Source organism: Notamacropus eugenii, chromosome 3 (assembly GCF_028372415.1).
Source record: "Notamacropus eugenii isolate mMacEug1 chromosome 3, mMacEug1.pri_v2, whole genome shotgun sequence".
In the NCBI taxonomy this organism is placed as follows: Eukaryota; Metazoa; Chordata; class Mammalia; order Diprotodontia; family Macropodidae; genus Notamacropus; species Notamacropus eugenii.
Window position 1 is genome coordinate 311,334,091 of NC_092874.1, and position 11,266 is coordinate 311,345,356.

At 39.1% G+C, this 11,266-nt stretch overlaps 1 protein-coding gene across 6 annotated transcripts in view; it reads right to left on the bottom strand.

The window, feature by feature from the left end:
* Positions 1–3,841, bottom strand: part of FOCAD (focadhesin) — a 341,519-nt gene extending 337,678 nt beyond the window's left edge. For 4 of the 6 annotated variants that reach the window (XR_011964355.1, XR_011964354.1, XM_072596662.1 and 1 more), the window contains exon 1: positions 3,768–3,841. The gene's annotated coding sequence lies outside the window, so the exon portion shown is untranslated. The remainder of the gene's footprint in view (positions 1–3,767) is intronic. The other 2 variants (XM_072596667.1, XM_072596663.1) reach the window with 1 other exon arrangement.
* Positions 3,842–11,266: the final 7,425 nt, after the last annotated feature.

Genomic DNA, 11,266 nt, shown 5'->3' on the forward strand with positions numbered 1-11,266 from the left:
TTTGCATAGTAGCTAAGATCACCACCTTATTTTATTTCTTTTTGTTAGTTAAGCCAAACCTCCTTGTGATAAAGATTTCTTAGAACTAGGACGTATCAGCAATCCTATTACATAATTTTTAGATGAAAAAATAATATCTTTAATTTTCTCACAGCTTTTCCACCCTAAAAAACACTATTCCAGATGACATTTCACTTCTACAATGAACCTCCCTAAATTGATCTTTTTGATGAGTTGCTCAAATTAACAACAGATCAAATCCATATGAGTCAAATTTCCTCAGCCCAAAAAAAATACATGTCACGATCTAGTGTTCCTTAAGTCATAAGAAATTAACTTATCAATGCTTTTTTAGACATACTGTAGCAAGTGTGAGAGGGAGGGGGGCTAATGACATTCATCCAGCCTGGACATCTATCTAGCCTTCTCTACCATTTTCCAGAACACTCAGAACACTCACCCTCCAGACCAGTCTTGAGGAAATTAATCCATTCAGCTTTAAAGCTCAGAAAATTCAGCCTTGCACCTGAGCTGCCCTGATTGGTGAGTAAGTGCTAATTCACCTAACCAGTCCCTAGACTTTGTTTCACACAGATCTACAACTGGCCATCTATGGTGTTTCACCTCATAGTCATCACACCCTGTTCCTCCTCCTCCTCCTCCACCCTCAGTCAAAAACTTGGTTTCTAAACTTTCATCACATACAATTCTGTTCATCAAGCCACTTAAAAGGTAAATAGAGCAACAATGTGTTCAACAGTGGCATACTGATATGCATTTATCTCTCACACACTGCAAGCCCAGAATTCTCAGAACCCACTGTCAGTATACTGCCAAAAGCTGACCTCCATGGTCTTTTTAGAATGTGGCAGTACTAACGGTATTGTCACTCAACCCAATGAAGAGTCATAGTCAGAAGGGGGACAGGCAGGCAAAAGTGCCATGAGTAAGTCATGTGATATGGTAAGACATCTATCTTTCCACACTAAACTGTACAGTTTAACTGTACAGTTCATCTGCCAGTGATATAATATGTGAAACATTTCTTTCTGATTATGGATAAATATAAAAACTATCCTGCAGGCTTCAAGCTGAAAGTGTGTTTCCTGAAGAGCATGAAAACAGAGTTGTAGAAGGATAGTTTTCAGTGAGTGAAAAGTTGGTGTGAGACTGGTGAAAACTACAAGAAAATACCAGCACAATTTTTTTTTCAATTTTAAGCTTCACTTAATGGTCACACCCCACTTTTTACATAAAATCTGAGACAATTATGCAGTGTGATATGATGAAATATGGTATTCTGCAACCTCACAGCAACTTTCTAATGCATGCTCAGCAAACAGTGGTAACCAAATCAATAATGCCATCACTTCCGAAAAGGTAACAGAAGTTGACTATTCTATGCCCCCACTCACCATTCCTGTAAATTCAGAGACTAAAACTCCCTTCACTAAACGCTGTGCTCCTTCCCACACATTATAATATGAACTTGTTGAGGGCAAGAATGGTCTCACTGTTATTTCTGCATTCACAATACTTAGCACAGTGCCTGGTACACAGTAGGGAGTTTATACATGCATTTTCAATCTTTTCATTCATTCACAAATCTGTTCATTTTTAATAAAAATTATTTTCAGAAATATTTATATTAAAATTTGGAGGAAGAAAAAAATTGTGACTGGATAATTGCAGAAAATCCACAAGTTGACTGGACCCAATTCCTACAAATAAGAGAAACATCACATTTGCAGGAATTAATAACCAATTAGCAAATACCCATCAAAGTAACAGTTTTAACTACTATCAGTAGGGCTGGAAGTACATTAAAAGTGTAGTAAAAACAACATTGACAGACTCAAATAAGGTTGCCCCTAAATAAGAAAACAGTAGTCAAATAAATGGTTAAATTAATAAATCACTAGTGGATGATAATGGAAGTGCTGTGTATGTGAATGCACACGTGCATATATATATACATGTGTATGTGTGTGTATATGTGCATATATATGTGTATATATTGTGTGTATGTATAGGTAGGGGTGTGTGCGTGCGCGCGCGCGCGCGTGTGTGTGTGTGTGTGTGTGTGTGTGTGTGTGTGTGTGTGTATCCCTGAGCACAAAAGCCAAAGTGGCTGAAATTACCTAATACCCAGTCACTAGCAAATGAGAGGGCAGGAGAACAATTCACAGCATACCTAAACACTATCTTTAAAATTTATTATTGTTGTTTGCACAAAAGTTGCCTTATGACACATTTAAACAGCAATTTCCTAAAAATAACATAATAGGGAACTCCATCAGTATGTCCAACAGAAATTTAAAACAGTGACATATCAGAATAATTAGAAAGGCACTTTTTTGTCCATTAGAATTTTTGCAGACACTCAGTAATTTAAAAGAGCATACATCTAACCAGCCAACAAATACAGAATTACAAAATCAATGGGGTTTTGGACAGAATAGACTGCAATCCTCTCATTAGGGTCCTGAACTTAGAACCAGGAAGATATCAGTTCAAAGCTGTCACTCAACCTCTACCTGTTTCAGTTTACTCACCTGTAAAATGTGAATAATAATAGTACCTAATTTCCAGGGTCGTTGTTGAGGATAAAATGAGATAATATTTGTAAAAAACATTTTAGCACACTACAGGCATAATAGGCCTATAAAAAGGGAGAGGAATAAGCAACAATTAAAATACCTACTATAGGCTAGACGCTGCATAAATGCTTGTTTAAAATAAAAACAACCATCTCAAAGTAAGTATGAATAAAATTAGGTTAAATTAAAAAATAAAAATAAAAACAATCGAGGTCCAGAGAATTGAAAGGTTGTGTCCGAGGTTGCATAGCTTAGTGAAGCTAAAATACTAGCCTCAGCAACCAGTGCTGTGCTTTTTTTTCATCTCCCTCCAAATCACCCAAGTCATCCTAGGGAGCACTCAATCTCCCTCCTCCCACTGCTGCCTTTTAGGTGTTTTGGTTCTAACCAAGATTTCAAAACTGAAATACCCAATGTCAAACCCTGGTCAGTTTCCAACAGCTTTAAGTGCGTGACTGATTTTGACCTATCCCAGGTGTCACTGATTACTGTAATTGACCAAGAGGCAGAAGGGAAAGGACTGGCAACTGTATCTCTCAGATGTCTCTGCAACTCCAACAGCGTGCATTTAAAAATGCGACTCTCCCCACACCACACCCTCCAAAAACATCACGCTCGTTTCCCTAGCTCCTCTGGCAAACTGCTGCAAACGGAAAACACAGCCAACTAGGCAGGCTGCTCTGCACAGGCTGGGCCTTGCACCCAGAGGCCTTTGCAATGCAAGAAACACGGTTCCGGAAAACAAACGCGGCTGAATCGAAGTATTCGGGAAGGGTCCCCACCTAGGAACCTATTTTCACGGCCCTGGTGGAAAAAAAGTTGCACGTCGCCGGACGCCAACCCGGTGAAAGCAAAAGGAAAATCAATGGAGTTCGCTGAGTTTGCGGGCCGGCGGCCCCCACGGCGGAGCCGGCTTCCGTCCCACCCGGGCTTTAAACGCAAACGCCGAGCACGGCGCCCCGCGCCAAAACGGTGCCACAGCGGCCAAGCTGCAGGGGCCCGTCCACGCCGTGGGCCGCGCACTTCCCGAAGGCCACGCGCCGCCGCCCGCCCTCCCACGCCCAGTCCGGGAGCTCCGGAGGCCGGCTGGACGTCGTGGCTCCACTCTCCAGGAGAACGAGAAGTAGGAGGAAGAAGGCAGAGGACAGTCCAGGCCGCTCCACTTACCTCCGTCCGGCCCCACGCTCCAGCCCCAGTGCCGGCCCCGGCAGCTCCGTGGCCCGCCCCCGCCAACTCTCAACCTTATGGGCGGGGAAAACGAGAAGGGACCAATAGGGAGCCACCGTGGGTCCGCTCCGCCACACCCCCTCCTTCAGTCCCTCTCGTCCCTCCCCCACCCCGGGTGCTCGTGCTCTCGCGCGCCAGGGGAGAAACAGACTCGGCGGGAGGACGTCCCTGGAGCTCATCCAGGCTGGTGCTCCGCTGGGCATGCGCCCGAAGTGGAAGGCGTGGGGGTCGGGGGAGACGTGGGGGAGACGTGCGGGAGACGTGGGGGAGACGTGGGGGAGACGTGGGGCCGGGTGGGGTGGGCTAGCGGGGCGCCTGAGCCCAAAACCGAAAGTGCACAATGAGGGAAACTTTACTCCCCTAAGTCTAGACCTAGGTGGGTGCCAGTTTGCATTTTTAGTTTATATTAAATATCGTCGCTCCAGGGCATTTTCTGTGTGCAGCTGCGTGACAGCCCACGTTCCTTCCAGTTCACGGAGGAAGCAGACTGACTCACAAATCTACTAGGTAGAGCTAGCTTGTTTTAAATATACATTCGCTTTAACACAGTCGTATTAATACTGCCCTGCTTTTCTGTGTCCTCTTCTGAACTTTCTTCTAATCTCATGTGAATTTTTACGAGCTTCAGAGATGCTCTTCATTCTTTGGGGGGAGGGGGGGCGTTAGTATACTGCTCCCTATGACCTCCATAACTTAAGCCTCCTCCCCCCACATACAAAAAGTCCTACCTTAGAACAGAGAGTTGAGCATTAACTGAGTCTGAAAACTTGTCTCTTCCTCTCGTCCTCTGCCTGGAAGTAGGAGGCATACTGAATCATCAGACCGTGGAAGTAAAATAGCTGGTCATCACGTTGATTTCATGTGCAATAGTGTTGGCTCTGTATGAACTGTCCTGATTCTGCTCGCTTTACTCTGTATCAGTTCATTGAAGTCTTCCCCTCTTCTCTGAAGCCATCCTATTTCACCGTTTGTGGAGGCAAAATGATACTTTGTTACGTTCGTAACGGGGCTCATTCTACCGTACTGTTCCCACAGCTTCCTTCCTCAGCACACACAATTTGCTCCCTTCCCCACAATTTGTTCAGCCATTTCCCAGTTGAGGGATTCACACTTGGTTTCCAGTTATTTGCTACAAGAAAAAAGGGTCCACATATTTTTTTTAACTATGAGGCATTTCCCAATGTGTATGTTTTGTTTTGTTTTTTTTATCTTTACTGGGTATATTTCTAGTAATGGTATTTCTGGGTCAAAGGGAGTACATAATTTAGTAGTCATTGGGGTATAGTTCCAAATTGCTTTCCAGAATGGTTGAACCATTTCACAGCCACACCAGAAGTGCTTTATTATCCCTTTTTACAGTGTCTCCAATAACTGTAATTTTCCCCCTTTTTTGTTACCTTGGCCAATCTGATAGTATGAGGTAGAAACAAACAATTGTACCTCTTCTTAGTGATTTGTAGCATTTTATATTGTTGTTAGTTTTCTTTCATTCTTTTAAGAATTATCCTTTGGTCACCTAATTGTTCTTATAGTGTCCCCAAAGTCAAAATGTCCTAAGACTTTTGGGACACCCTACATATTTGCATCATATATTTCTGTGTTTGCATTATGCATGTATTTGTATGTTACATATTCGTCGCATGTGTTTATATGTATTTGTATATCATTCATTATACATTTCCTATATATCTTAACTATAAGAACTGTCTGAGGCGTTTAATATGGTTGGTTACTTCCTGCCATGTAATACTCTTTCCTTTCTAGGTTTGTATGACACTGCTCTCTTGGTTCTTCTCCTACAATTCTCCACTTTTCTGTCTCCTTTGCTGGTTTTTCATCATGTCATACTGACTAACTGGGGTGTCCCTTAAAGCTTTGTCCTAGGCCCTTTCCACTTTATACTTTGTCATTTGGGGATGTCATCAGCTCCCATGGGTTCAGATATCAGAACTATACAGATGATAGATAGATAGATAGATAGATAGATAGATAGATAGATAGATAGATAGATAGATAGAAATACATTTGTGTATATGTGTATATAGATATAGATAAATGTAATCTCTCTCCTGAATTACTGTCATATATCCCAACTGCCTTTTAGATATATCCAAGTGGATGCCACATAAGCACCTCAAAATCAACATGTCCAAAACAGAACTCATTATCTTTTCCCAATAACTTTCTTTTCTTCTGAATTTTTCTATTACATTAGAGGTCATCACCATCTTTCCAGTCATTCAAGCTTACAATTTTGTCATCATCCTTAGTGTTCACTCTGACCCAAAATAGCCAATCCATTGCCAAATCATGCTATTTCTATTTATATCACCCCTTTCTCTGCACCTAGACAACTGCCACCTTAGTTCAGTCCTTTATCCATTACCACACCCTTCTCACTGGTCTCCCTGTCTCAAATCTCTCCTTACTCTAATCTGTCCTCCATTCTGCTGAAAAAGTGATTTTCCCTAATGCATAGTTCTTATCTTATAACCCCCGTATGCAATAAACATCAATGACCCGTATTACCTCTAAGACCAAATATAAAGCCTTCTGTTGGCATTGAAAGTGTACAATCTAGCCCCCTGACACATTTTCAGTCTTCTTATGCTTTGCTCTCCTCCCCACATTCTCCTTGTATAATAGATACTCCTTTTCTTGTATACTCCCCTGTTCCTGAAACATTCTCTTTCCTCACCTCCAACTCTTATTTTCCCAGGTTTTCTGCAAGACGCATCTCAAATTCCCCCTTCTGCAGAAAGCCTTTCTCATCCCTCTCTTCTCCCTTACTGACTTCCCTTCTGAGATAGCCTTCCATCCAGTCTATATGAGTTGTGTATGTAACTTGTTATCTACCTATTATTTCCCCATTTACACTGAGGTACTTGAAAGCATGGATTATTTTTGCCTTTATTTGTATTCTTACCTCATAGTGTGGTAGAAAGCATGTAATAAGCCCTTAATAAATGCTCATTGACTTTAAATTTTCTACCAAGACTTTTTATCAATTCATTGTTAACCTTTTTAAGTGTATTGATTTTTGTTTGTGCAAAAATGGTTTCGTTTTATATAATCAAAAATATTCAGTTTATTTCCTGTGATCATCTCTATCTCTTGTTTAATCAAATATTGATAATCCATTTTTGCTTACTGTTAATGTAATTTTGCTTCTTAATGGGAAGATCTTTCCCATCCATTAATAGGCTCATGTGACCTGCTTCAGTCACAAGGAAGCCTGAGTCACATGAGTCAAGTCACATGAAACAGGTAGAGGTGGAGCAGGAAAGGTAGAACAGGAAGAGGTGGAGCTAGAGCAGAGCTGAGAGGAAGTTAGTCAGAAACCAATCAGAGCTGGGAAAGGCAGTAACTAGCATGAATGACAGAGCTTGTTTGTGAATTTGTTTAAGGGAGCTGGTTTGTGAAAAGCCTAACAGAGGGAAGGCTTGGGTCTGGTGTTGCCCTCTGCATTGTTATTATGTATACATTTCTTTGTTACTATGAGGGATTTGACTTTCTGGAATCTGAATAAATGTTTTGGTTCTGTCTTCCATGTGGAGAGTCAGTTGTATTTTGCGATTCACAATTGCACAGGCATATTCATGGCTTCTACAAGCATTGTGAATCTCTAATTGATGCTACACATTTTATATGTAGGTCGTCTGTTTGGAATTTATTGTGGTGTATGATGTAAATTGGAGTTATAAGCCTAATTTCTGCTAAACTGCTTTACAGTTTTAGCAGCAGTTTTGGAAAATATGACTACTTACCCTAGCACTTGGTATCCTGGATTTTGTGAACACTATTCTACCATGCTCAGTTGCTTCTTAGTCTTGTGCATCTAATAATATCTTACACTGATCAATTTTTCTTTTCTTAAATCATACCAAATAGCTTTGATATTTACTACCTTGTAATGTGGTTTGAAATCTAGTACACTGATCAATTTTTCTTTTTTTAAATCATATCAAATAGTTTTGATGTTTACTACCTTATAATGCAGTTTGAAATCTAGTACAGTAAAAACAAAAACTTTTCTTCTCATGCTTTTCCATTATGACCTTGAGATTTTTGAGCTTTTGTTGCTCCAGATGAGTTGTCTTTTCTAAATCTATAACGTTATTCTTTGGTAGTTTGATTGGTATGGCACTTAATAAGCTACTTAATTTGGTTGTATTGTCATTTTTATTATATAATCATAGCCCAACAAAGCACAATTAATCTTTCTCTAATTATTTACTTCTTTGTTTCTATAAAGAATGTTTCATAATTGTATTTGTATAGTTCCTGTGTATGTTCCAGTATGTGGACAACCATATATTTTTAACAAAAATTTCCTTTTCCATCTCTTCCTTCCTTTTTTCCACTTGGATTTTGTTGTCAGTGTACAGAAAGGCTGCAGATTTGGAGTTATTTTTCTATCCTGCTATTTTACTGAAGTTATTGTTTCTATTATTTCTGTTGAATCTCTATATCGGCCCTTTTTTTTTTTTTTTTTTGCTTGAGCCAACTGTTTAAAAGTTAAGAAGGCTTTGAGAGGCCACTTCTAGGGGGTGGAGAGTTGTTGGATCTGTCTTTTTTATTCACCTTACACCTAGTAGCAAATGCTCTCTAAATATATAGTATGAGGTATGTATCACCACTGAGCCACTAAAAAGTGAAAGTAGATTTCTTTTTTATTCTTCTCTACAAAGGAAGTCTTGCTGGGGATTGGAAAGGGAGGCATGTACTGAGAAATGAAAGTGATGTAAAAATGAAAAATATTGATAATTTTCTCCAACTGAAGGCAGAGTCTAAGGTTATAAGAAATAACCAGCTCCAGTTTATTGAAGGATATAGCATAACCACCCAGACCCCAATATGATGAATGTAACTGCCAACATAATGAATGTAACTGGAATATAACTGCTGTTACTCTTCCTCCCATGCCTTCAATGAACTTCAATGTCTCTATACCAACAGTAAGTTTCCATATCTGTGGAAAACAGACAGCAGTGAATCTTTGGCATTATTGCCAATGCATCTTGATTACTCTTGCTTATGTAAAAGGCATTTTGAAGCTTCTTGGATGTTGACCAGTAGCAATAGATCAAAAAGACCACAGAGAGAGCTTAACCCAATGCAAACCAAGATGGCATTACAAACGACACAAATTGGCACGTTTCCAGCCTCTGTGAACTCGTCTCTCTGATGTCTAGCTACTGGCTGAGCAGTGAAACAGACTGTATTGAAAATCAACAATTTATCAGATGCTTAACATAGCAAAATTAGACTTTTGAGCAAACATCCAGATAATTTGTCTCCTACTGATATTAATCTGGCTGGGGTAATGACCATGAGAATGGAAAACAGAAAAAAAAATCGAACAGATGTGAGGGATCATTTTAAAGTTAAAATATAACAACATTTGGTCAACTAATAGAGTATGATCAGAAAGAAACTAGGAAGAGCTTAATGAATATAGTTCTCAATTTTTTCAATCCACAGTTTGATTTTAAAACACCAAAAATTATTCATATGCCTTCCTGTTACTATTTCAGAAAAAGTCTAACCTCAATGTCTTTGATATTCCCTGTGCTCGTCAAACTGTGAGGATAGAACCTGGTCTTGGTAGAAAGTACAATAGATTTCAAGCACAGACAGAGTGATAAATAGAGTGAAATTTGATTGTCAAATATACTTTTCAAACTTCAGTGATCATTATATGAATACTTACCCTGTATGCAGAACCAATCTCCTTCTGGAATTCTTGAAGAGATACAAAAGTTAGATAAGCCATGGTCATCTAACAGGGGAATGAGGTAAAAACAGATAACTATAATAATGTTACATGAGAAGGCAGTAAATAGTTACCAGACTATGTGAAGACTGAGGCAAAAGTACATTGCTGATAGGGAAATCAGGGAAAACTTCATGAAAGAGTTAGCACTTGGATGGTCTTTAAAGAGGCTTAAGGAACAGAGGAGCAAAACCAAACAGGAGGGAAATTGCAGGATAGAAGCCAAAAAAAAAAACCCATTCTATTTGTCTACAGCCTCCCAGGTTCTTAACCCAGGACCAGTGGATTTGGGGTTTTTTAAAATATATATTTTCATAACTCTCTTTCAATATAATTGGTTTCCTTTTTAAACCTATGTATTTTATTTTGTACATTTTAGAACATTCTGAGAAGGGATCCATAGGCTTAAAAAAAAATAACAAGAATCCCTAGGCTAGAGGAAAGAATAATATAAGCATTTATTAAACACTTATTAGTTGCCAGGAACTGTGGTAAGCAAATATTATCTAAGTTCACCCTCACATCAACCCTGGGAGATAGATACTATTATTATCTTCATTTTACAGTTGGGGAAACTGACTTGTACAGAGTGACTTATCTAGTACCACATAGCTAATAAGCATTAGAAGTCAAATTTGAACTTAGGTCTTCCTGATTATAAGCCCAGCGCTGAACACATTAGGCCACCTAGAAAAATATGGTGGTACCAGTTTGTGAAAAGCATTGAAAACTCGGCAGGGGAGTATGAAGTTTATTTGGTAGGCAATAGGGAACTACTAAAGATTTTCTAACAGAACAATGAAAGCCTAAGTCTCTTAAAAGAAAGACTGAAGAATTAATTGGAGAGTATTTTGAGAAGAACGGTAATATCTTTATGGAAGGTATTGCAATAGTCCTGACCAGTGGTAATAAGGGTAGTGATAATGACTCTAAAGAAAATAAGATAAATTTGCAAAATGTGAGGGTAGAATTGACAGAACCTGGTAATTGGTTGAATATTAGAGGTGAGAAAGGTAAAAGTATCAAAGATAATACTAAGATTTCAGCAATCAGCTTAAATGAAAATACCACAGAGAAAAATTTTACAGTTAAGAGGAGAGAATGTTAGGAAAGGAAATAGTAAGTTTGGTTCTGGACATATTGAGATTAAGATGTCAGTGATCTATCCAGGTGCAGATACTAATTGCCCCTGAAACCCGTGTCTAGTTGTGACCTCCCTCTACCACATCCTGTAGAGGGTTTGGGTTTGAGGATTGTATAGAGATAGAGACTTTCAAAGATATATCTAAGGAGCTTTTTTGTGCTTATGGACTCAATTCAATTCAACAAGCATTTACTGAAATTTATTAAGCACCTCTTATGTAGTAAGAACTGTCCTAGATGCTGGGAATTTGCAGATAAAAATTAAATAGTTCATTCTCTATAAGGGTTTCCCTTTACCTGGGAGGAAAAGAGGGAGGAAGAAACAAATGTATACCCAGATAAGTAGATATAAAAACATACAATAAGTAGCTATAAATACATACAAAGATAAGTAGGCATAAGTACCTACAAAAAATAAATACAAAGTAATTTTGCTGAGAGACATGGAGAAATTCTGAAAACTAGGAAAATGAAGATAGTCCTCATGTAGGAGGGATCACTTTAGCTGAACCTTAAAGAG